This window comes from Primulina tabacum, chromosome 17, assembly GCF_025594145.1.
Source record: "Primulina tabacum isolate GXHZ01 chromosome 17, ASM2559414v2, whole genome shotgun sequence".
NCBI lineage: Eukaryota > Viridiplantae > Streptophyta > Magnoliopsida > Lamiales > Gesneriaceae > Primulina > Primulina tabacum.
Genome location: NC_134566.1, coordinates 10,971,739 through 10,997,431, shown reverse-complemented (window position 1 = coordinate 10,997,431; position 25,693 = coordinate 10,971,739). Strand labels below are relative to the sequence as shown.

The following is a 25,693-nucleotide window of genomic DNA, read 5'->3' as shown; positions in this document are numbered from 1 at the left end:
GGGAAGTTTTAAATATCTTGAAGGTATTATTAATTTCTTGGTGTTTCATTATTAAAGTTGGGAATTATTTTCTTCGCTTCAATTTGTTCTCATTTGTGCATCTCAGCCTATTGTCAACTTTGATTTCCTCAGCATATACGTACTGGACTAGGATCAAAGCTAGCAATTGCATGCAAGTATGAGTGAGAATTGATGTATGCTATATGGGGAAAATATATGTATGTTTTATAGATTCAAATCAAAATATTCATTAATTTGATAAGAAAAATATAATTTCCACCTGTGAAAATAGTATCCTTCTTTCTATTTCCTGGTTTTATAATAATTGAAATTTTCAAACATAAAATTTTTCTATAGACCAGATATATAAATTAATGGGGATCGTAGTATCCAGTAATTTATAATAAATTAGTGTTCAATGGCACATGATACATGTCATATTAATTTTTTTTCTTTGATAATTTTGGGGTAAAATACATAAATTATTTTATTAGAATATGATATTTATAGATTACTGATTACATAAAATTTACTGAGATAGTTTGAATTTTTAGATAAATAATAGATAAATTGGTGAAAAATTGGAAAAGAATAGAGAGACATATAAAAATTACTAATAAAATTATTCCAACAAAGTTAAGTAATAAATATTACGAAGAAAAAAATGTAAAAAAACTTTTGCACCGCATCAACATATCAAATTTAGTTAATATGATGTGTTATTATATATAATATAGATACAGCAAAATGCATGCAGCTCTCTTGAGTGGCGTGGATTTCAAGGAATTAACTAATACGTAATTTGACCATCCATTAATGATATACGGCCTATTCTATAACAAATAAACAAATATATACATAATTCATACATATATGTTAATTGCCATGATGTAACAATTATATATATTAATGCAAAAATAAATTAATTTTGATTCAAGCAATATGGATTAATTTTATTCATTTTATATCAAAAAAATCAATTTATAACAATTATTACGAGCTAAGCTACTATAAATATGTTTGTCTCTGCATATGCACAATCCTACCCAAATTATTGCTTCTTGTTCTCAATCTTTTCAGGAAAAATGAATACAAAAATGGAGATTGCACAAGGGAACGAGGCTTCTTTTTTATTCGCCATGCAACTAGCCTCTGCTTCAGTGCTACCTAATGTCCTCAAAGTGGCTCTGGAGCTCGACCTCCTTGAACTCATGAAGAATAAGGGGCCCGACGCCTTTATTTCACCAAGAGAGCTCGCCGCGGAAATTCCCACCAACAATCCAGAGGCGCATAACATGGTGGACAGAATCCTTCGCCTGCTCGCGAGCTATTCTATTTTAAACTGCCGAGTGAAAACCCTGCCTGATGGCAGCATTGAGCGGCTGTATTCCTTGGCTCCGGTCTGCAAGTTCTACACCAAGAATGATGATGGAGTTTCTCTAGCCCCTTTGTTGATCATGTACCAAGACAGGGTTCATTTGGAGACTTGGCAAGTATCAACTACATATAAACCTCTACACATACTATTTGTGTGCGTGTGTAATTAATCATTAATAATTGTATGTGCAGGTACCACCTGAAAGATGCAATTCTCGAAGGGGGAGTTCCTTTTGAAAAAGTATATAAAATGAGCACATTCGAGTATCACGGCACAGATCCTAGATTTAACATAGTTTTTAATAGAGCAATGTCCAATTATTCGACAATTATGATGGAAAAATTGTAGATACGTACGAGGGATTCAAGGGTTTGAGGACATTGGTCGATGTTGGAGGTGGAATCGGATTCCCTGCACATGATCCTATCCAAGCATCCAACTATAAAGGCCATTAATTTGATTTGCCCCATGTTATTAAAGATGCACCATCTTTTGCAAGTGTGTGAAATATTTGTGTTAGTTCTTTGTAATGTATTTTAAAGCGGTTCCATGGAAATATTTGTGTTTGAATGTTACTTTTTAATTTAATTTGATGGTTTACGTGAAATTTAAACTTGGCCGACCTTTTTGTATTGATTAGGCATGGAGCACTTGGGTGGAGACATGTTCGTTAGTGTTCCGAAAGGCGATGCCATTATCATGAAGGTAAAATTGTTTTCATCTTATAATATATGTGCGCGTGTGTGTTTGTGTGTGTGTGTGTGTGTGTGTATATATATATATATATTATTTATTGGCAGCCAACTTCCCCTATCTTCACCATTTTCTTAGCCTTCTTAATTGTTTTCATCATATAATATATGTGTGCGTGTGTGTGTTTATATATATATATATTTATATATGTATGTATGTATGTATGGGTATATTTATACTTTTTATTGGCAGCTAACTTCCCCTGTTTTCACCAATTTGTTAGCCTTCTAAATTGTTCTGCCATAAGAATAATAATTATAATTATAATTATAATAATATATGTCACACACACACACAAATATATATTATTTATTGGCAGCCAACTTACCTATTTTCTCCATTTTGTTAGCCTTCTAAATTGTTCTGCCATAATAATAATAATAATAATAATAAATGTCACACATGGGTCATGTATGTGGAAGACTGACTGCAAAATAAACATTTGTCTTACAAAATAATTAACTGATGCTACTACATAAGTTCATTGTAAACATCGCAAGCTCTTTTAAATTTTTTTTTCTTTTCAATGTGGGATAATAGGGACATCATAAGAAATGTATATTTTATTCAATACATATAATTAAATAGTTGTTTACAATAATTTTCCACTGGTTTTTTAAAAAAATTTACTTTTTCATAATTTTTTTATTCCCATTTGTTTCTTACAACTTTGTAATAATATTTTTATAATTATTTTCTTATTAGACCGATTCAAATCTTTTTTTTATCATATCTACAGGGGGTTCTTCACGACTGGAGTGATACACAATGCTTAAAAATATTGAAGAGATGCCATGAAGCACTTCCAAATAACGGAAAAATCATCGTTGTGGAGCATATCCTTTCAGAGACCCCAAGAGAAGATTTTATATGTAATTTACATACTGACATGGTTATGCTAGCATATAGTCCTGGTGGGAAGGAGAGGGTATAAAATTAATTTCATGCATTGGCAAAGCAAGTAGGCTTCAAAGAATCTCGAACAGTTTGTTGTGTTCTCCCACTCTCGGTCATGGAGTTTTTTAAATAAATATATAAAGAAATATTGAGTAGCTAAAGATAATTACTGTTTTATAATAAAACTTTGGGCTTGCTATGACCCTTTTATCTTTTACTCTTGTTAACATGCAAAAATTAATGGATAAATAATGGACGGCGTGTACATCATGCTGGTGTTAAATACTGATCAAGCTTAATTATCTCCCCCTAAATTCATTATGTATTTTGAATCGCATGCATATCGACGATAAGTTCAACTCGAAGAATAAAATATTTAGCTTCACCTAAAGCCCGCCAATTGTTTATTTATGCAATATGTAAAGGCCCGTATTTCGTATTCATAATTTTGCTGAATTATTAAAATTTTTCTAAATAAATAAATAATTTGCCCAATTTATAAAATAAACATGTAAATAATTTTAATTTTAAAATAACAGCGGAAGCAAATATTGTTTTTCAACCAACAATTTAAAAATAATCCAACGTAAATATCAACTTAAAAATACTCCAACTTGTTAAAAATGAGTTTGAATAATAAAAGGTACATAAACTAAATCATGAGGTCCTCGGGTTTACTACCGCTGTCCCAAGATCGCTCACTGGTCTCCGTCCGCGGTCTCGACCTCATCAATACCTACAACAATCAAGTCTAGTGAGTCTAAAGACTCAACATGTATATATCGTGAATAACAAGTAAATATATCATAAAATCGCATGCAGCGTAAAAATCAAGTATCGTAAAGCGTACGGTGAAAAGCGTATCATGAATAATTATAACTACGTGCATATCTGAAAATCATACGTAAAATCTTTGCTCAACAGAGCTCTGTCATAACATATCATAATTTTCTTGTAGAGATAATGTTTCTAAGCAAGTGGCCCATAACATAGTGTAAGCGCCTGATCAGACTAAACCACAGTATACTAGGCAGTAGAGATCAATCACAGCTCTTGGACTGGATGTCCGTACCCATACATAATCATAACCGGTCGTAAGTCACCGGGCGGAGAGGTCCTCGGTTGCGCCTACCGACTTCCAAACCCATAAGCATAAGGTGGCCACAAGACATATAGCATATATCTCAAAAATAAACATTTTATATTTTTATGCACGTAATATAATTATAACCTTATTTTTACCGGATGAGTTGAATCGTCCCCAGGCTTGCTGCGACTTAATTCTAATATGTGACACATGCAATAAATCTTGACTTGACAAAAACTTATCCAAAAATGAGATTATTAGGACCAACCACTTGAATTTTAATCATGGTATCGTTCCAACCTGAACCAACATTAAACCGACGTTTAACCATGATTAAAAATACCCCAAACATACTAAAAAATATGCATAATGACTGTAAAACACGAAAATAGGTGAAAGGAATCCAAAAACATAAAACACCCTTTCGAGAGTCATTTTGGCACCTTTCACCGTAAATTCTCGTACGACCTCTAAACTCGACCAAATCCCGAACGGCCAAAAACATGACTTTCCTAACTCATTAAGGTACTGTCCAGTCCAAGGCCATGGGCTAAAAGCCAAACAAGAACTCAAACAAGCATCAAAATCGAAGATGAAAGTTGCTGTCAAAATACAGCAGTAGCAACTTGTGTGTTTGTGGTGCAAACTCTGAAATTTAATGACCATTGGCTTGAACCGCCGCACAAGGACTCTTACCGAAATCCTAAGGCATGTCTTGGACCATGGCTAAGGGCTAGAAGCCAACCACAATCCAAGGAAACACCTAGGACAATTACAGCATACCAACCGAGAGCACCACTTGCTGCATAGTGTGTTGTATTGAACCATTTTACTGTCTTGTCTCGTTCCAAGGGCCATTTTATCGACCATTGCTCGATCTAGACATGATGGAGTGTTGTAGGAACCATGGCTATGGGCTAGAATCCAACCATAATCCATACAACACAACCAAAACCGAAACCATACTCATACAAGAATCAGAATTTTAAAACCGATGAGCACTTGTCATGTTTATGTGAAAATCTGAGGGATCTATGAAACAAGCTTTGAAAAGATGATTTGGTCACGTCCTAAACATGATAAGAAAGGTTTCTAACCGTGGCTACAGCCCCTAGGACAGCCAGGTTTCGAACATACACCTTAATTACTCAATGACACACTTCGTGACTCACTTCTGCCGCTTAGGGAAGATAGTTGCTGTCATACTCTTGTTTGCAATGTAGGGACTCAAACCAATGAACTAACAGCATCCTAATACCCTCTAATTCATGCCTAAATGCAGCCTTGAGGACGTGGAACCGAGCAACTCCCTGTAAGCAACAAAACACACCCAAACCGTGACATTGAAAACCAAGAAGCCGAAAACTTTTGTACAGATTTTTGGTTGTACATTTGCTGTCAATTTCGTGATCCTGCTTGCATCCTAGATATATAAAGGATTAAAAATATATATAGGACTTGATTGAAGAGAAAAGAAACAATATATACATGCCTGGAAATTGTTTTGAATAAAACAAACCAATACGACGAATACGAGCGACGGAGTCGGAGTTGAGAATTCCTTCTTGTTCTTGTGCTGTTATTCTCGATTTTTAGCTGCTGTTCTCTTCTGTAAATTTCGAAATTATGGATGAAGGGCTGCTAGGTAATGAGTATGAAGGTTACAAGGGGTGATAAAGGAGTCTTGAAGTGCATTTAGTTGGAGGATACAAGTCAAGAAGTTGAATGGATATGAATTGTTTTTCCTCCTCTAGTGTTGTTGTTCCTACCCTCTCTTCCTTGCTATTAATTCACGATTTTTCTCAGATGTTTCCTAATGATTTTTTGAGCATATGAATGTAGGACATGTAGGTAAGGAAGAGGAATGTTAATAATGGTGTTAAAGGGTCCATAATAAAATTAAAATAAGAGTTACAAGTGAAGGAGGTGAAGGGTTTTGAATTGTTTCTTAATCCCCTTATTGCCGTTGGTTTGTTCCTCATTTCCTACTGCATTTACACGGTTTTGTTGTCTAATAGGTTGAGTAGAAATGATGTAAAGGGCCTAAAACTCCTTTGTTGAAAATTTGCGGAAAATTAAAAATTTTTCTTTTTAAAAGAACTTAAATGGCCTCATTCATAAAATCACTGGGGAATCAAGTTCAATGTTTAAAATAATAGCAGCGGAAGAAAATAAAGTTTTGCCAACAATAACAATTTAAAAATTATCCAACGACTGATAAAAATTGTTTGCGGAATAAAATAACAACTGCTGCACTGAGGTCCTCGGGTGCCACTACTGCCGACCCAAGCTGGCTCACTGGTCCCCGCCCTCGGCCCTGGCCTCATCAGTACCTACAACAATCAAGTCTAGTGAGCCTAAAGACTCAGCATGCATATATCGCAGGTAACGAGTAAAAATCTGAATTTAAAATATGCATGGGATAAAATATCATGTCCTGAGGCATACTGAAAATAATCTGTACTGAGCAATTATAATACGTGCATAACTGAACTGATAATCACAGTAAAAATGTTTGCTCCTTGGAGCCTGTACTGAAATAACTGATAAAATTTTCTGTTGAGATTATGTTTCTACGCCTGTGGCCAGTGCACTAAGCTGAACTGATCGGTAACTGGCTACCGGGGAGGCTGAAACTGAACTGAGCTGGCCGGTCACTGGCGACCGGGTGGTACCATACTGAACTGATCGGTCACTGGCGACCGTATAAAATAACACTCCCACATAGTGAATGAACCACAAGCCATATAGCATAAATCTCAAAATTAATCATTTTCTATTTAATGCACGTAAAATAATTAACTGGCGTAATGAAAAATCCTGTAATTTTACCAACTGGATTGGATTGGATCGTCCCCAGGCTCGCTGCAACCTAACTGTGCCATGAAAAATATGCAATAGCTTAAACTTGACCAACTATGCAATTTACGTTCAAAAGATGCGACTATGATGCCTAATGACTTCGCATTTAATCATGACTCCGAGCCAACCTGAACCGACACCGAACCGACGTATAGTCATGATTAAAATACGCTGAAAAATCATAAAATAGTGCTCCTAAAAATGATAGGGTCGAAATTTAAGTGGAATGGAGGCCAAAACACGAAACGCTCTTTCGAGAGTCAATTTGGCACATTGCACCGTAAATTCTCGTACGACCTCAAAAATGATCCGAATCACGAACGGTCGAATACATGACCTTCCAGTCCAAGGCCATGGGCTAAAAGCCAACCAAGAACTCAAACGAGCCTTCTAAACGACACAGCAACTTGCTGTAAATTTCCAGCAGCTGCGCAACTACAAGACTTGCGTTGGTTTCGAGACTATCGGCCATTAGGGGTGTGAACCACCGACCAGAGACTCTTACCAACATCCCAAGGAATGATTTGAACCATGGCTAAGGGCCCTAGGCCAGCCACAATCCGCATCACACCAAAACTCAACCGAAGGGTCCAACCGAGAGCAACGTGCATGCATGTGTAGTGTTTATGCTATGATCGATGTCTCGTGTCATTCCAATGGCCATTTGATTGACCAGGCACGATCTAGACATCTAGGAGCATGATATGAACTGTGGCTAAGGGCCATAGGCCAACCAAGATCCACACCAAGCAAACACAAACCGAAACCATATGCTGAACAAAGGAAGAAGCCGAATGGGGAAAGGGGCTGTTTTGATGTTTTGATTAAAAACCGAGGGGCCATGGACCAAGCCACCAAAAGGGAAACTTAGTCACGTCTTAGACATGTTAGGGAAGTGATCCAACCATGGCTAAGAGCCCTTAGGGCAGCCAAGATCAGATCCAAACCCCTTGACATAAAAACTGAAATTTTCGAACTCAAAAAGGGACACAAATGGTGTTGCTGTCATTTCTTGCTTTCCAGCGAGCATGGGCTGAAACCGATGGACAAATGTGGTCCTAATGCATCCTATTACATGTATATAAGTCGCCTTGGGAGCCTGGAGTCGATCCAATACCTGAAACTCACAAACCAAAAGAAAATGTGAAGCTTGCCAAGGAAAATCGAAATTTCTGCATGTGTTGTTTCAAAATGTTTTGACATGGATCTCGATTTTAGTTGAATAAACATGATCATGTACTGAAAAATAAATGATAATATGACTTGATTGAGGTTTGAAAGAAATCTAGACATGCCTGGTTTCGTTTCGAAAGAAAACGAACGAAACGACGACGACGCGGCACGGAGGAGATGGAGCGCTTCTTGTCTACCTTTCTTGCTCTCGATTTTTCTCCCTTTCTCCCTAGCTATTATTCACGTTTTTTCTACTGAAAAGGGGTCTGATTTCACTCTGAATTTTCGAAAAGGAGAGGGGGGGGGGGGGGGGGGGGGGAAATGGTTAGGAGGGTGAGGGAAGTGGGTGCAAGATATAAGGAAAGAATCAAGACCAAGTCTTCTCATTTTTGAATTTTGAATTATGGTTTGATATCAAATGAGTTGGTGGATGCTTCTAGGAGGTAGTGGCCGATTTTTGCTTATTTTCTAGTCTAGGATATGTCCATTTATTTAATTAAATTGTGCTCCCAAAAATCCTAGAATTATCCTACTAATTACATGCAAAGAATTGGTCAAAGTTGATGAGTTGGTATGAATTGCTTAATAAATCCAAGGGGCCGAAATCATGCTAATAAAATGAGTGGGAAGTGTTGGTTATCTAGTCAACTAATAATCCTTGAAAGCCTTACTAATCCTTTAAATAATTTAGTGAGCTAACCCCTTAATTTAATAACTTAAATGAGTTCATTTCTTAATCACCTCAAATAATTAAATTAAATCCTCAAACCTCCCTTACTAACTTAAATGAACTTACTTGCTAGCTGACTTAACTTCTGGAAATATTTCTCGAATCTTAAATTCTACCTCAAAACTCCGACTCCGGTCCGGCCTCACTGAAATAACTGAAATGCTAAAAATCAAACTACTGAACTGAAATAATGAATAATTAACTTCAAATAAATGCATTTAAAATAATAATGCCATGAAGTCAATTAAATTTAAAAATTTAGAATTATGCATGGCTTATACGTAGACTGATTTACGGGTGCTACAATCCTCCCCCCCTTAAAATAAATTTCGTCCTCGAAATTAGAACTCACCGAATAACTCTAGGTATCGACTTCTCATCTCCGGCTCAGACTCCCACGTAGCTTCCTCCTCTGAATGGTTGAGCCATTTGACTTTGACTCGCTTAACGAGCTTGTTCCGAAGTTTATTCTCCAGTCTGTCTAGGATCTGCACGGGTCTCTCCTCATAAGATAAGTTCGGAGTAAGCTGCAACAGCTCGAAATTCAGCACATGCGAAGGATTTGCCATATACGTCCTCAGCATGGAGACGTGAAAGACATTGTGTACTCCGGCCAGATTCGGCGGAAGAGCCACACGATACGCTAGCGTCCCCACTCTGTCGAGGATCTCAAACGGTCCAATGAATCTCGGACTGAGCTTCCCTTTCTTCCCAAATCTCAAGACACCCTTCATAGGTGCCACTTTCACGAAAACATGATCGCCCACTGCAAACTCTAACTCTCTCCTCCGCTGATCGGCATAACTCTTCTGTCGGCTCTGAGCAGTCCTCATCCTATCACGGATCTTGACTACTACATCTGCTGCCTGCTGAACAATCTCTGGACCCAACTCTGCTCTCTCTCCTACTTCATCCCAATGAACAGGAGATCTACACTTGCGGCCATACAGCGCTTCATACGGAGCCATACCTATAGACGACTGGAAACTGTTGTTATAGGTGAACTCTACCAATGGTAAGTTCGACTCCCAACTCCCAGAGAAATCAATGACGCAAGCGCGAAGAAGATCCTCCAAAATCTGAATAACTCGCTCCGACTGCCCATCCGTCTGCGGATGGAAAGCTGTGCTAAACAGCAACTTCGTACCCAAAGTCGAATGCAAACTCTTCCAAAACGAGGAAGTGAATCTGGGATCTCTGTCGGATACGATAGAAACTGGAATACCATGGAGTCGGACTATCTCTCGGATATACAGCTCTGCATACTGAACCATGGTGAAAGTCGTCTTAATAGGCAAGAAGTGCGCTGATTTGGTAAGACGATCTACAATCACCCAGATGGCATTCGATCCTCTGGCTGACCTCGGCAATCCGGTCACAAAGTCCATGGTAACATTCTCCCACTTCCACTCGAGAATAGGGAGAGGCTTGAGCCAACCTGCTGGTCTCTGATGCTCGGCCTTCAATAACTGGCAAGTCAGGCACTCGGATACAAAACGCCTGATGTCCTTCTTCATCCCTGGCCACCAATACAATAGCTGCAGATCTTTGTACATCTTCGTACTCCCAGGGTGAATGGAGTACGGGGACGTATGGGCCTCTGATAAGATGTCTGCTCGGATAGAATCACTGTTGGGAACCCATATCCTATCTCGGTATCTCACAATACCGTCGCTGACTGCATACAAAACACTGCCCTTGGCTTCATCTCTCTTCTTCCATTGTGCCAACTGCTCATCTGCGGTCTGACCACTGCGAATACGGTCCAAAAGGGAAGACTGAATGGTCAAGGTAGATAGACGAGGAACTCTACCTCGAGGGTAAGTCTCAAGATCAAACTTCTGCATCTCAATCTGAAGAGGTTTCTGAATCGTCAAGTGAGCCATCACTGCGACTTTCCTGCTCAAAGCATCCGCAACTACATTAGCTTTACCCGGGTGGTAGCTAATGTCACAATCGTAGTCTTTCACAAGCTCCAACCAACGCCTCTGACGCATGTTCAGCTCCTTCTGCGTAAAGAAATACTTGAGGCTTTTGTGGTCAGTAAAGATCTGACACTTCTCTCCATACAGATAGTGCCTCCAAATCTTCAAAGCAAAAACTACGGCCGCTAACTTCAGATCATGGGTAGGGTAATTCTTCTCATGAATTTTCAGCTGTCGAGAAGCATACGCTAACACTCTCCCATGCTGCATCAAAACTGCACCTAAACCAAGCTTCGAAGCATCGGTATAAAGGACAATCTCGCCGAATCCTGACGGTACAGCCAAAACGGGTGCTGAGATAAGAGCTTGCTTCAAAGTATCGAAGCTCTTCTGACACTCCTCGCTCCACACAAACTTTACATTTTTCTTGGTCAGTGCTGTGAGTGGAACGGCAATTGATGAGAATCCCTGAATGAACTTCCTGTAATATCCTGCTAGCCCAAGAAAACTGCGGATCTCTGATGCATCCTGAGGCACAACCCAATCTCTGACTACTGCAACTTTCGCCGGGTCTACCTCAATGCCACTGCTAGAAACAATGTGGCCCAAGAACGCCACCTTCTCTAACCAGAATTCGCACTTACTGAACTTTGCGAATAGTTTATGTTTCTGCAATGTCTGCAACACTGTGGTCAGATGCCTGCTGTGCTCCTCCCGACTCTTGGAGTAGACGAGAATGTCATCTATGAACACTATCACAAACTGGTCGAGGTACGGCTGAAATACGCGATTCATTAGATCCATGAAGATCGCTGGCGCATTCGTCAGACCGAACGGCATCACTAGGAACTCGTAGTGGCCATAACGAGTCCTGAAAGCTGTCTTCGAGACATCAGCATCTCTCACCCTCAACTGGTGATAACCAGAACGCAGATCTATCTTGGAGAAAATCGAAGCTCCCTGCAACTGGTCAAACAGATCCTCAATCCTCGGCAGTGGGTATTTATTCTTCACTGTAACCCTGTTCAACTCCCTGTAGTCAATGCAAAGCCTCATCGAGCCATCCTTCTTTTTCACAAATAAGACCGGCGCGCCCCATGGAGAAAAGCTCGGGCAAATGAACTCCTTGTCGAGAAGTTCCTGAATCTGCTTCTTAAGCTCTGCCATCTCTGTCGGTGCTAGTCGGTATGGCGCTTTGGATATCGGAGCCGTACCTGGCATAAGTTCAATGGAAAACTCCACCTCTCTCTCGGGTGGCATACCAGAGACGTCTTCGGGAAAAACGTCTAAGAAATCTCTGACAATCGGAACATCTGAGGCTGACTGGCTGGGTTCCTCGGGGACAGATAAAAAGGTCGCTAGAAATGCCCGACACCCTCTATGCATGAGCTTCCTGGCCTGAACATAAGGAATAATGCGCGGTAAAGGAAAGTACCTGTCCGGCTCAAATAAGAACTGCTCCATTCCAGGCGGTCGGACAAGAACGGATCTCCGCTGGAAGTCTATCAACACTCTGTTCCTCAATAGCCAGTCCATCCCTAGGATGATGTCAAATTCCGGCATCGGTAGCACAATCAGATCCGCATAAACAAGATTACCGTGCAGCTCAAGGTCTATATCTCGGATAACATTGGTGGCTGCCATCTCCTCGCCTGACGGCAACACTACTGAAAAGGCTGTATCTAGCCCAATGGTCTGGATCTTGAGAAAGTTTGCAAAGACCTCCGAAATAAATGAGTGAGTGGCCCCTGAATCTATCAAGGCCTTGGTAGCGGAACCAGATATAAAAATTCTCCCTGAAAGAGCGGAGCTCTAAGTTGAATCCCACTACAAGATCTAAACTTATAGACATGCAAAGGTCAAGGTTCCTCTAGCTTAATTCCTCTGAAATAAATCTGAGTAGAGCATGCAATCCTATAACAGTTCTAAGTTCACTTCTAAATCCCGATTCCCAAAACACGGAAATTCAAATAATAACTTAAAGTTTAAAGGTACCTGTCAACAACATAGTCTCCGGGTTGGTTTCCGCGGCATGGAGAGCAAAAACTCTGCCTTGGGTAGGCAGATTCCTCTGAGGGCACTGCAGCAACATGTGGTCTGGACTGCCACACTTAAAACACTTTCCTGAGCCAGCCATACATGTTCCAGGATGGCGACGTGGGTGCTCCTGAGTCCTCGGGGCTGGGCGTCCCCGCTGCTGCAGCTGCTGGCCTCGGTTCCTGGGCGGTCCATGAAGAGGCCTCTTATTCTGCTGCTGATGCTGATGAGGAGGAGGGCGGTGCGGTGCCTGGACTGGGCGCTTGCCCTGGCGATCCCTCTCGATATCTCGCAGATCCTGCTCTGCGGCTAAGGCCTTGGAGACGGCAATCTCATAAGTAGCAGGGTCAGATACCCTAACATCCCGGCGCAAGATTGGCCGTAAACCCACCAGGAAGTGCATCAGCTTGGCTCTGGCATCATTCGCGATAAGGGGCACAAAGTGACAGCCCCTCTCGAACTTATGGATGAACTCTGTAACCGTCATATCCCCCTATCTCAGGCTCATGAACTCGGTGGTCAGCCTGGTGCGAACCTTCTCAGCAAAATACTTGGAGTAGAAAACCTCCGTAAAGCGGGTCCAAGAAAGTGTAGCCAAGGTCAGGGCTACCGAAGCTCCTTCCCACCATAAGCGGGCGTCTCCAGTGAATAGGTAGGTGGCACATCGGACTCGGTCTGCGTCCCCCAGCTCCATGAACTCGAAGATAACCTCGAGGGATTTGATCCATCCCTCAGCAACCATGGGGTCAGATGTCCCAGAGAATTCCTTCGGGCGCATCTTCATGAATCGCTCATAAACAGCCTCGGGCCTTGTCGGCCTGGCTGCGGCTGCGGCTACGGCTGCGGCATTGCCCCCCGCAAACTGTGCGAAGAACTGTGCCATCCCAGCTAACATCTGGGCGCTCATGTCCGGTGGGGGCGGTGGAGGAGGTGGTAGGTCTCCCTCCGGTCTACGTTCCTCCCTGTCCTCTCGGCGAGGCTCCTCCTCTCTGCTGCGCTCTAAAATGCGTCTAGGGGGCATACTGTTCCAACATAACCCATACGTAACTAACATGCATAATTCCATAATTTATTTTAAATGAACACTGAAATACTGAAAATCTGGAAGCATGCTGACAAAATAATTCATGCTTTAACTAAAATGCTGAACAAAATGCTGAACTGAAAAACTTACAGACCGAAGACGTGGCTTCGTGAGCTTCACGCGGTCAGTAGTAGTGAAACCCTATACAGAACCACCGCTCTGATACCAACTGTAAAGGGCCTAAAACTCCTTTGTTGAAAATTTGCGGAAAATTAAAAAATTTTCTTTTTAAAAGAACTTAAATGGCCTCATTCATAAAATCACTGGGGAATCAAGTTCAATGTTTAAAATAATAGCAGCGGAAGAAAATAAAGTTTTGCCAACAATAACAATTTAAAAATTATCCAACGACTGATAAAAATTGTTTGCGGAATAAAATAACAACTGCTGCACTGAGGTCCTCGGGTGCCACTACTGCCGACCCAAGCTGGCTCACTGGTCCCCGCCCTCGGCCCTGGCCTCATCAGTACCTACAACAATCAAGTCTAGTGAGCCTAAAGACTCAGCATGCATATATCGCAGGTAACGAGTAAAAATCTGAATTTAAAATATGCATGGGATAAAATATCATGTCCTGAGGCATACTGAAAATAATCTGTACTGAGCAATTATAATACGTGCATAACTGAATTGATAATCACAGTAAAAATGTTTGCTCCTTGGAGCCTGTACTGAAATAACTGATAAAATTTTCTGTTGAGATTATGTTTCTACGCCTGTGGCCAGTGCACTAAGCTGAACTGATCGGTAACTGGCTACCGGGGAGGCTGAAACTGAACTGAGCTGGCCGGTCACTGGCGACCGGGTGGTACCATACTGAACTGATCGGTCACTGGCGACCGTATAAAATAACACTCCCACATAGTGAATGAACCACAAGCCATATAGCATAAATCTCAAAATTAATCATTTTCTATTTAATGCACGTAAAATAATTAACTGGCGTAATGAAAAATCCTGTAATTTTACCAACTGGATTGGATTGGATCGTCTCCAGGCTCGCTGCAACCTAACTGTGCCATGAAAAATATGCAATAGCTTAAACTTGACCAACTATGCAATTTACGTTCAAAAGATGCGACTATGATGCCTAATGACTTCGCATTTAATCATGACTCCGAGCCAACCTGAACCGACACCGAACCGACGTATATTCATGATTAAAATACGCTGAAAAATCATAAAATAGTGCTCCTAAAAATGATAGGGTCGAAATTTAAGTGGAATGGAGGCCAAAACACGGAACGCTCTGTCGAGAGTCAATTTGGCACATTGCACCGTAAATTCTCGTACGACCTCAAAAATGATCCGAATCACGAACGGTCGAATACATGACCTTCCAGTCCAAGGACATGGGCTAAAAGCCAACCAAGAACTCAAACGAGCCTTCTAAACGACACAGCAACTTGCTGTAAATTTCCAGCAGCTGCGCAACTACAAGACTTGCGTTGGTTTCGAGACTATCGGCCATTAGGGGCGTGAACCACCGACCAGAGACTCTTACCAACATCCCAAGGAATGATTTGAACCATGGCTAAGGGCCCTAGGCCAGCCACAATCCGCATCACACCAAAACTCAACCGAAGGGTCCAACCGAGAGCAACGTGCATGCATGTGTAGTGTTTATGCTATGATCGATGTCTCGTGTCATTCCAATGGCCATTTGATTGACCATGGCACGATCTAGACATCTAGGAGCATGATATGAACCGTGGCTAAGGGCCATAGGCCAACCAAGATCCACACCAAGCAAACACAAACCGAAACCATATGCTGAACAAAGGAAGAAGCCGAATGGGGAAAGGGGCTGTTTTGATGTTTTGATTAAAAACCGAGGGGCCATGGACCAAGCCACCAAAAGGGCGACTTAGTCACGTCTTAGACATGTTAGGGAAGTGATCCAACCATGGCTAAGAGCCCTTAGGGCAGCCAAGATCAGATCCAAACCCCTTGACATAAAAACTGAAATTTTCGAACTCAAAAAGGGACACAAATGGTGTTGCTGTCATTTCTTGCTTTCTAGCGAGCATGGGCTGAAACCGATGGACAAATGTGGTCCTAATGCATCCTATTACATGTATATAAGTCGCCTTGGGAGCCTGGAGTCGATCCAATCCCTGAAACTCACAAACCAAAAGAAACCGTGAAGCTTGCCAAGGAAAATCGAAAATTCTGCATGTGTTGTTTCAAAATGTTTTGACATGGATCTCGATTTTTACTTGAATAAACATGATCATGTACTGAAAAATAAATGATAATATGACTTGATTGAGGTTTGAAAGAAATCTAGACATGCCTGGTTTCGTTTCGAAAGAAAACGAACGAAACGACGACGACGCGGCACGGAGGAGATGGAGCGCTTCTTGTCTACCTTTCTTGCTCTCGATTTTTCTCCCTTTCTCCCTAGCTATTATTCACGTTTTTTCTACTGAAAAGGGGTCTGATTTCACTCTGAATTTTCGAAAAGGAGAGGGGGGAAAAATGGTTAGGAGGGTGAGGGAAGTGGGTGCAAGATATAAGGAAAGAATCAAGACCAAGTCTTCTCATTTTTGAATTTTGAATTATGGTTTTATATCAAATGAGTTGGTGGATGCTTCTAGGAGGTAGTGGCCGATTTTTGCTTATTTTCTAGTCTAGGATATGTCCATTTATTTAATTAAATTGTGCTCCCAAAAATCCTAGAATTATCCTACTAATTACATGCAAAGAATTGGTCAAAGTTGATGAGTTGGAATGAATTGCTTAATAAATCCAAGGGGCCGAAATCATGCTAATAAAATGAGTGGGAAGTGTTGGTTATCTAGTCAACTAATAATCCTTGAAAGCCTTACTAATCCTTTAAATAATTTAGTGAGCTAACCCCTTAATTTAATAACTTAAATGAGTTCATTTCTTAATCACCTCAAATAATTAAATTAAATCCTCAAACCTCCCTTACTAACTTAAATGAACTTACTTGCTAGCTAACTTAACTTCTGGAAATATTTCTCGAATCTTAAATTCTACCTCAAAACTCCGACTCCGGTCCGGCCTCACTGAAATAACTGAAATGCTAAAAATCAAACTACTGAACTGAAATAATGAATAATTAACTTCAAATAAATGCATTAAAAATAATTATGCCATGAAGTCAATTAAATTTAAAAATCTAGAATTATGCATGGCTTATACGTAGACTGATTTACGGGTGCTACAAATGAGGTATGTTATTGCATTTAAATTTACTACCCATTAGATAATTAAAATGAGAAATGAATACCCCATGAATTGTAATTAGGAATTGTTGGAATGGAGAGTTATCCACCTTTGAATATTTTAAATGTTGGACCCAAAATTATTACTTCTTTGCATGGTGTTTTATTGTTTACATCTTGTATGTTAATTGATTAAGGTTTTAAATACCCATTCTGCATTTTAATGAATTTACACCTTAATTTATAATGACCTCTTGCATGGCATTGCATGGATTTAACCTTAAGCATTTAAATACTATGTTTAATTTCTTGAATACTTCATACTTAGATTAATTCATTCTCTCTTGTTTACATATTTTAATTTAAGCTTTAATTAAATATTGAACCTAAAAGAATTTATTTACCAACTTAGCTCTAATTAATTAAATAAATTCTAAAACATTCTATTTCTTTAAATTAAATTATTCCTTGACTTAAATTAAATTTAGGAATATTTTCTTATTATTAACCTTATTTCTAATCTCCAAACTCCGGCCCGACCTCGCGTATTTATCCTGAAAAGATGAAACTAAACATCTATTTTTTTAAAATAACTAAAACACTTCATATTTTCATTAAAATTCATTTTTAATTTAAATAATATAAATTATGCATGGCTTATACGTAATCTGATTTTCGGGTTCTACAACTCTACCCCCCTTAAAGGAATTTCGTCCTCGAAATTAAAACTTACCGAATAACTCGAGATAACGACTCCTCATTTCTGGCTCAGGTTCCCACGTAGCTTCTTCCTCCGAATGATTGAGCCATTTGACTTTCACTAGCTTGATCATTTTGTTCTGAAGCTTTTTCTCCTGCCTGTCTAAAATTTGCACCGGTCTTTCCTCAGAAGACAAGTTCGGAGTGAGCTGCAACGGCTCAAAATTCAAGACATGCGATGGATTCGCCATATACTAACTCGACAAAGAGACATGAAACACGTTGTGTACTCCGGCCAGATTCGGCGGAAGAGCAACGCGATAAGCTAATGTCCCAACTCTGTCGAGGATCTCAAATGGTCCAATGAATCTCGGACTGAGCTTTCCTTTCTTTCCGAACCGCATGACACCTTTCATAGGTGCAATCTTCACGAAAACATGGTCACCAACAGCAAACTCTAAATCTCTCCTCCTCTGATCCACATAACTCTTCTGTTCACTCTGAGCAGTCCTCATCCTATCACGAATCTTTACTACTACATCAGCAGCCTGTTGCACAATCTCCAGACCCAACTCTGATCTCTCCCCCACTTCATCCCAATGAATAGGAGATCTACACTTGCGACCGTACAGTGCTTCGTATGGAGCCATACCTATAGACGACTGAAAACTGTTGTTATAGGTAAACTCCACCAACGGTAGCTTTGATTCCCAACTCCCAGAGAAATCAAGAACATATGCACGAAGAAGATCCTCCAAAATCTGGATAACTCTCTCGGATTGACCATCTGTCTGTGGACGAAAAGCTGTGATAAGCAACAACTTCGTACCCATAGCTGAGTGTAGACTCTTCCAAAATGATGAAGTGAATCTAGGATCTCGGTCAGATACTATAGAAATGGGAATGCCATGAAGTCTAACGATCTCCCGGATATATAACTCTGCATACTGGATCATGGAGAAAGTAGTCTTAATAGGCAAGAAATGAGCTGATTTCATAAGACGATCAACAATCACCCATATAGCTTTCGACCCTCTGACTGACTTCGGCAGACCGACAACGAAGTCCATGGTGACATTCTCCCACTTCCACTCGGGAATAGGAAGAGGCTTGAGCATACCCGCTGGTCTCTGATGTTCCGCTTTCACTAGCTGACACGTCAGACACTCGGAAACAAATCGTCTAATATCCTTCTTCATCCCTGGCCACCAATATAATAACTGCAGGTCTTTGTATATCTTCGTACTCCAAGGATGAATAGAGTACGACGACATATGGGCCTCAGATAAGACATCCTCTCGAATAGAATCGCTGTTCGGAACCCACATTCTTTCCCGATATCTGACAATACCATCTCTAACTGTGTACAAAATACTGCCCTTGGCTTCATCTCTCTGTCTCCACTTAGCCAATTGCTCATCTGCTAACTGCCCACTGCGAATATGGTCTAAGAGAGAAGACTGGATCGTCAAAGTAGATAGATGAGGAACTCTACCTCGAGGATATGTCTCTAAATCAAACCTCTGCATCTCAAACTGAAGGGGTCTCGAAACCACCAAATGAGCCATCCCTGCAACTTTCCTGCTCAACGCGTCTGCAACTACATTAGCTTTGCCAGGATGATAGCTAATGTCACAGTCGTAGTCCTTTACTAGCTCCAACCAACGCCTCTGCCGCATATTCAACTCTTTCTGTGTAAAGAAGTATTTGAGACTTTTGTGGTCGGTGAAGATCTGACACTTCTCTCCGTACAAATAATGCCTCCAAATCTTCAATGCAAATACTACGGCTGCCAACTCTAGATCATGGGTAGGATTATTCTTCTCATGAGTCTTCAACTGACGAGAAGCATATGCTATCACCTTCCCATGCTGCATCAATACTGCGCCTAACCCGAGTTTCGAAGCATCGGTATACAGAACAAAATCTCCGGGTCCTGAAGGCATGGCCAATACTGGCGCTGAAATAAGAGCTTGCTTCAATGTATCGAAGCTCTTCTGACATTCTTCGCTCCACACATACTTAACATTCTTCTTCGTCAATGATGTGAGTGGAACTGCGATGGAGGAAAATCCTCGAATAAACTTCCGATAGTATCCTGCTAGTCCAAGGAAACTACGGATTTCGAATGCATTTTGAGGCACAACCCAATCTCTGACTGCTGCAACTTTCGCCGGGTCTACCTCGATCCCACTGCTAGAAATGACGCGGCCTAAGAACGCCACTTTCTCTAACCAGAACTCGCATTTGCTGAACTTCGCGAATTGTTTGTGCTTTTGTAAGGTCTGCAGTAGTGTGGTCAGATGTCTGCTGTGATCCTCTTGATTCTTTGAGTAGATGAGAATATCATCTATGAATACTATCACGAACTGATCAAGATATGGCTGGAATACGCGATTCATGAGATCCATGAAGATCGCTGGCGCATTCGTCAAACCGAACGGCATTACAAGAAACTCGAAGTGGCCATAACGAGTCCTGAAAGCAGTCTTGAGAACGTCGGCATCTTTCACTCTCAGCTGATGATAGCCAGAACGCAGATCAATCTTGGAGAATACCGAAGCTCCCTCCAATTGATCAAATAAATCCTCTATCCTCGGGAGTGGGTATTTGTTCTTCACTATAACGTTGTTCAACTCCCGATAATCAATGCAGAGCCTAATAGAACCATCCTTTTTCTTCACAAACAATACCGGTGCGCCCCATGGCGAAAAGCTCGGGCGAATGAACTCCTTGTCAAGAAGTTCCTGAATCTGTTTCTTGAGTTCTGCCATCTCAGTCGGTGCTAATCTGTACGGCGCCTTTGAGATCGGTGCCGTACCGGGCATAAGCTCAATAGAAAATTCCACCTCTTGTACAGGTGGTAATCCAGAGATGTCATCAGGAAAAACGTCTAGAAAATCCCGGACAACTGGAACATCGGATGCTGACTGTTTGGGCGTCTCGGGAACGGATACAAAAGTAGCTAAAAATGCTCGGCACCCTCTACGAATGAGCTTCCTAGCCTGGACACAAGATATCATACGCGGTAAATTAAAATACCTGTCTGGCTCGAATAAGAATTGTTCCATCCCCGGCGGTCGGACGAGAACAGATCTCTGCTGGAATTCAATCAAAACTCTGTTCCTCAATAGCCAGTTCATCCCTAGAATAATATCAAATTCTGGCATCGGCAGAGCGATAAGATCCGCATACACAAGATTACCATGAAGTTCAAGGTCTATATCTCGGATCACAGTAGTGGCTGTCATCTCCTCTCCAGAAGGCAATGTTACGGAATACGCTATGTCTAGCCCAATTGATTTGATCTTGAGAGAATTCGCAAAGGTTTCTGAAATGAACGAATGAGTAGCCCCTGAATCTATCAGGGCTTTCGTAGCTGAACCGGCTATAAAGATTCTCCCTGAAAGATTGGAATATTATGCTAAACCCAATAGTTTTACAAGAACTATGCTTATAGACATGCAAAGGTCAAAGTTCTTCTAACCTACGTTCCCGTAAATAACACTGATTAGAGCAAGCAATCCTATCATAAATTCTAAGTTTAACATATTAACCCAAAACATTAAACTTCAAATACAACTTAAGGATTTATGATACCTGTCATGAGCATCGTCTCCGGGTTAGTCTCCGCAGCATGGAGAGCAAAAACTCTGCCTTGGGTAGGCAGATTCTTCTGTGGGCAATTCTTCAATATGTGGTCAGTACTATCACATTTGTAACACTTTCCCGAACCATACATACATGGCCCAGCATGACGACGTGAGCACCTAGCACAGACTGGATACTCCACTGTCCTCGGGACTGCTCGTCCCTGGGGTTGCTGCTGCGGCCCTCTGTTCTTGGGCGGACCGTGGAAAGGTCTCTTATTCTGATGTTGTGACTGAGGAGGACGGTGTGGTGCCTGAAATGGTCGTTTTCCAAGGCGATCGCGCTCAATATCATTCTGGTCTTGCTCTGCCACTAGAGCTCTGGAAACAGCAACATCATAGGTAGTAGGGCCAGCCACCCTAACATCACGGCGTATGATCGGCCGTAGACCATTCAGAAAATGCCTCAATTTAGCCCGAGCATCATTAGCAATTAGGGGTACAAAGTGACATCCCCTCTCGAACTTACGGATGAACTCCGTAACGGTCATGTCTCCCTGCCTCAGGGTCATGAACTCCGTGGTCAACCTCGAACGCACCTACTCAGTAAAATATTTAGAATAGAATACCTCTGTGAAGTGCTCCCAACTCAAAGTAGTCAAATCCAAAGCCATTGATGCTCCTTCCCACCATAGGCGAGCGTCTCCTCCGAATAGGTAGGTCGCACATCGAACCTTATCTCCATCTTCAAGCCCCATAAACTCGAAAATAACCTCAAGGGACTTAATCCAACCCTCGGCTGCCATAGGATCGGATGTCCCTAAGAATTCCTTTGGTCGCATCTTCATGAACCGCTCATAGATAGCCTCCGGTCCCGGCTGTCTGGCTCCCACTGCATTGTTCCGCGCAAACTGTGCGAAGAACTGAGTCATCCCAGCTAGCATCTGGGCATTCATGTCTGGTGGAGGGGGTGGTGGTAGATCTCTCTCCTCGTTCTTCCTTTGTACCTGATCCTCACCGCCCTCATGACGGCGCTCATCATCACCTCTCGAGCGTCCAACACGGCGTCTAGGAGGCATGCTGTTCCATAATTATAACCCATACGTAACCAACATGCATAATTCCACTATTTCTTTACATTTAAATAAATAATGCATAATCGTAATCTTGACGTAAAATATTTCATGCAATCATGACGAAAAAAATATTTCATGCTTTAAAATAAATGTGTAATCGTAAAACTTACAGACCGAAGACGTGACTTCATGAGCTTCTCGAGAGCAGTAGTAGTACAACCCTTTAAAAGATCATAGGCTCTGATACCAACTGTAAAGGCCCGTATTTCGTATTCATAATTTTGTTGAATTATTAAAATTTTTCTAAATAAATAAATAATTTGCCCAATTTATAAAATAATCATGTAAATAATTTAACTTTAAAATAACAGCGGAAGCAAATATTGTTTTTCAACCAATAATTTAAAAATAATCCAACGTAAACATCAACTTAAAAATACTCCAACGTGTTAAAAATGAGTTTGAATAATAAAATGTGCATAAACTAAATCATGAGGTCCTCGGGTTTACTACCGCTGTCCCAAGATCGCTCACTGGTCTCCGTCCGACCTCATCAATAGCTACAACAATCAAGTCTAGTGAGTCTAAAGACTCAACATGTATATATCGTGAATAACAAGTAAATATATCATAAAATCGCATGCAGCGTAAAAATCAAGTATCGTAAAGCGTACGGTGAAAAGCGTATCATGAATAATTATAACTACGTGCATATCTGAAAATCATACGTAAAAGCTTTGCTCAACAGTGCTCTGTCATAACATATCATAATTTTCTGGTAGAGATAATGTTTCTAAGCAAGTGGCCCATAACATAGCGTAAGCGCCTGATCAGGCTAAACCACAGTATACTGGGCGGTAGAGATCAATCACAGCCCTTGGACTGGATGTCCGTACCCATACATAATCATAACCGGTCGTAAGTCACCGGGCAGAGAGGTCCTCAGTTGCGCCTACCGACTTCCAAACCCATAAGCATAAGGTGGCCACAAGACATATAGCATATATCTCAAAAATAAACATTTTATATTTTTATGCACGTAATATAATTATAACCTTATTTTTACCGGATGAGTTGAATCGTCTCGTTTTTGGTTCTATTGTTAAGATTTTGTCAAGTTAAGATTTATTTCATGTGTCACATATTAGTAGTAAGTCGCAGCAAGCCTGGGAACGATCCAACTCATCCGGTAAAAAAATAAGGTTATAATTATATTACGTGCATGAAAATATAAAATGTTTATTTTTGAGATATATGCGATATGTCTTGTGGCCACCTTATGCTTATGGGTTTGGAAGTCGGTAGGAACAACCGAGGACCTCTCCGCCCGGTGACTTACGACCGGTTTATGATTATGTATGGGTACGGACATCCAGTCCAAGGGCTGTGATTGATCTCTACCGCCCATTATACTGTGGTTTAGTCTGATCAGGCGCTTACGCTATGTTATGGGCCACTAGCTTAAAAACATTATCCCTACCAGAAAATTATGATATGTTATGACAGAGCTCTATTGAGCAAAGCTTTTATGTATGATTTTTAGATATGCACGTAGTTATAATTATTCTTGATATGATTTTTACCGTACGCTTTACGATACTTTATTTTTACGTTGCATGCGATTTTATGATATATTTACTTATTATTCACGATATATACATGTTGAGTCTTTAGACTCACTAGACTTGATTGTTGTAGGTATTGATGAGGTCGGGACCGCGGACGGAGACCAGTGAGCGATATCGGGACAGGAGTAGTAAACCCGAGGACCTCATGATTTAATCTATGCACCTTTTATTATTCAAACTAAGTTTTAATACGTTGGATTATTTTTAAGTTGATGTTTACGTTGAATTATTTTTTAATTGTTGGTTGAAAACAATATTTGCTTCCGCTGTTATTTTAAAGGTAAAATTATTTACATATTTACTTTAATTAAATCGGACAAGATAATTATTTATTTAGAAAAATATTTATAATTCCGAAAAATTATGAATACGAAATACGGGCTTTTACACAATATATTAAAACCAATATCTTTTTTTTGTTACTACCTCGACTCACCATTTTTTACTTGTATTTTTATCATCTTTTCCGAAAAAATTTTGGTTTTTCAATAAAATCCAGGGTATTTGATTATTTTTAAACAAAATTTAAAATTTCTAAACTAGTTAATATAATTATATAAATACCAATATGAATATATAAATACCAATATGAATATATATATATATATATATATATATATATATTAATCACTTAACATTGTAATGTATGATAACATCATTACAAATATCATACAAAAATAGATAAATATCAATATGTACACCTATATTTAACTAGATCTTGATATGATACAAACGAAAAATAAAATAATATATACATATGTGTAATAAAAAACAATGTACATATGAATTTGGTTTAGTTAGGATTTTTTCAGCAAAACTTTGAACCAAACTAATTTTTTGACTTGGTGAATTTTAAATCAATCTAAAATGTGATCGATTAAATATCAAACTGATTTGGTTTGGTTTGATTTCTACTTACCTATACTTAACACAAACAATATTTTTAGCATATATATATTTGGGTTATATAACATGTATGACATAATTTTTTAACATATAATAATTAAGTGGGTAATAAAAGAATATAAAATATAACTCCTTGGAAGATTAGCTACCATTGAATATGGAAAATGAACAAACAAATATTTTCTAACAAATTTTTTTTTAAAAAAATTAAAATTTATCGATCATTAAAAATTCAAAAATATATGAGCAAGCATAAAATAAAAAATCTGAAATGTTATGAAACAAAATGAAAAACTGAAATCTATCTGTTGGGTTGAGATACACAAGTAATCTTGGTTTCAGTGATAACCAAATTTGTTATTGTGTGTTTTAACATATTTACTCAAGTGTGAAGTTGTTAGCTCAAGTTGGAAGTTGAAACTCGAAATCAACAAAGATAAAAATCTGGCGGGCTGAAGTGTTTTGATGATATCTCACAGCTCACTAATGAAAATGACAAGTCGCCAAAACGACCGAATAGAAAACTCAATATTCCACAAGTCATATATCACAAAATCTCAATTAGTTCGGACGCTATCAAGACGAAATATTAGTCGTAAGATCGAGTTGACAGAAACAGAAACAACAATCAGCTCAATCTGACCAGTTATGGTATATTGGTAATATCTCTAAGC

General features: G+C 39.9%; 1 pseudogene; it reads left to right on the top strand.

Moving 5' to 3' along the window:
• Positions 1-1,086: 1,086 nt before the first annotated feature.
• Positions 1,087-3,245, top strand: LOC142531385 (caffeic acid 3-O-methyltransferase 2-like; annotated as a pseudogene).
• Positions 3,246-25,693: the final 22,448 nt, after the last annotated feature.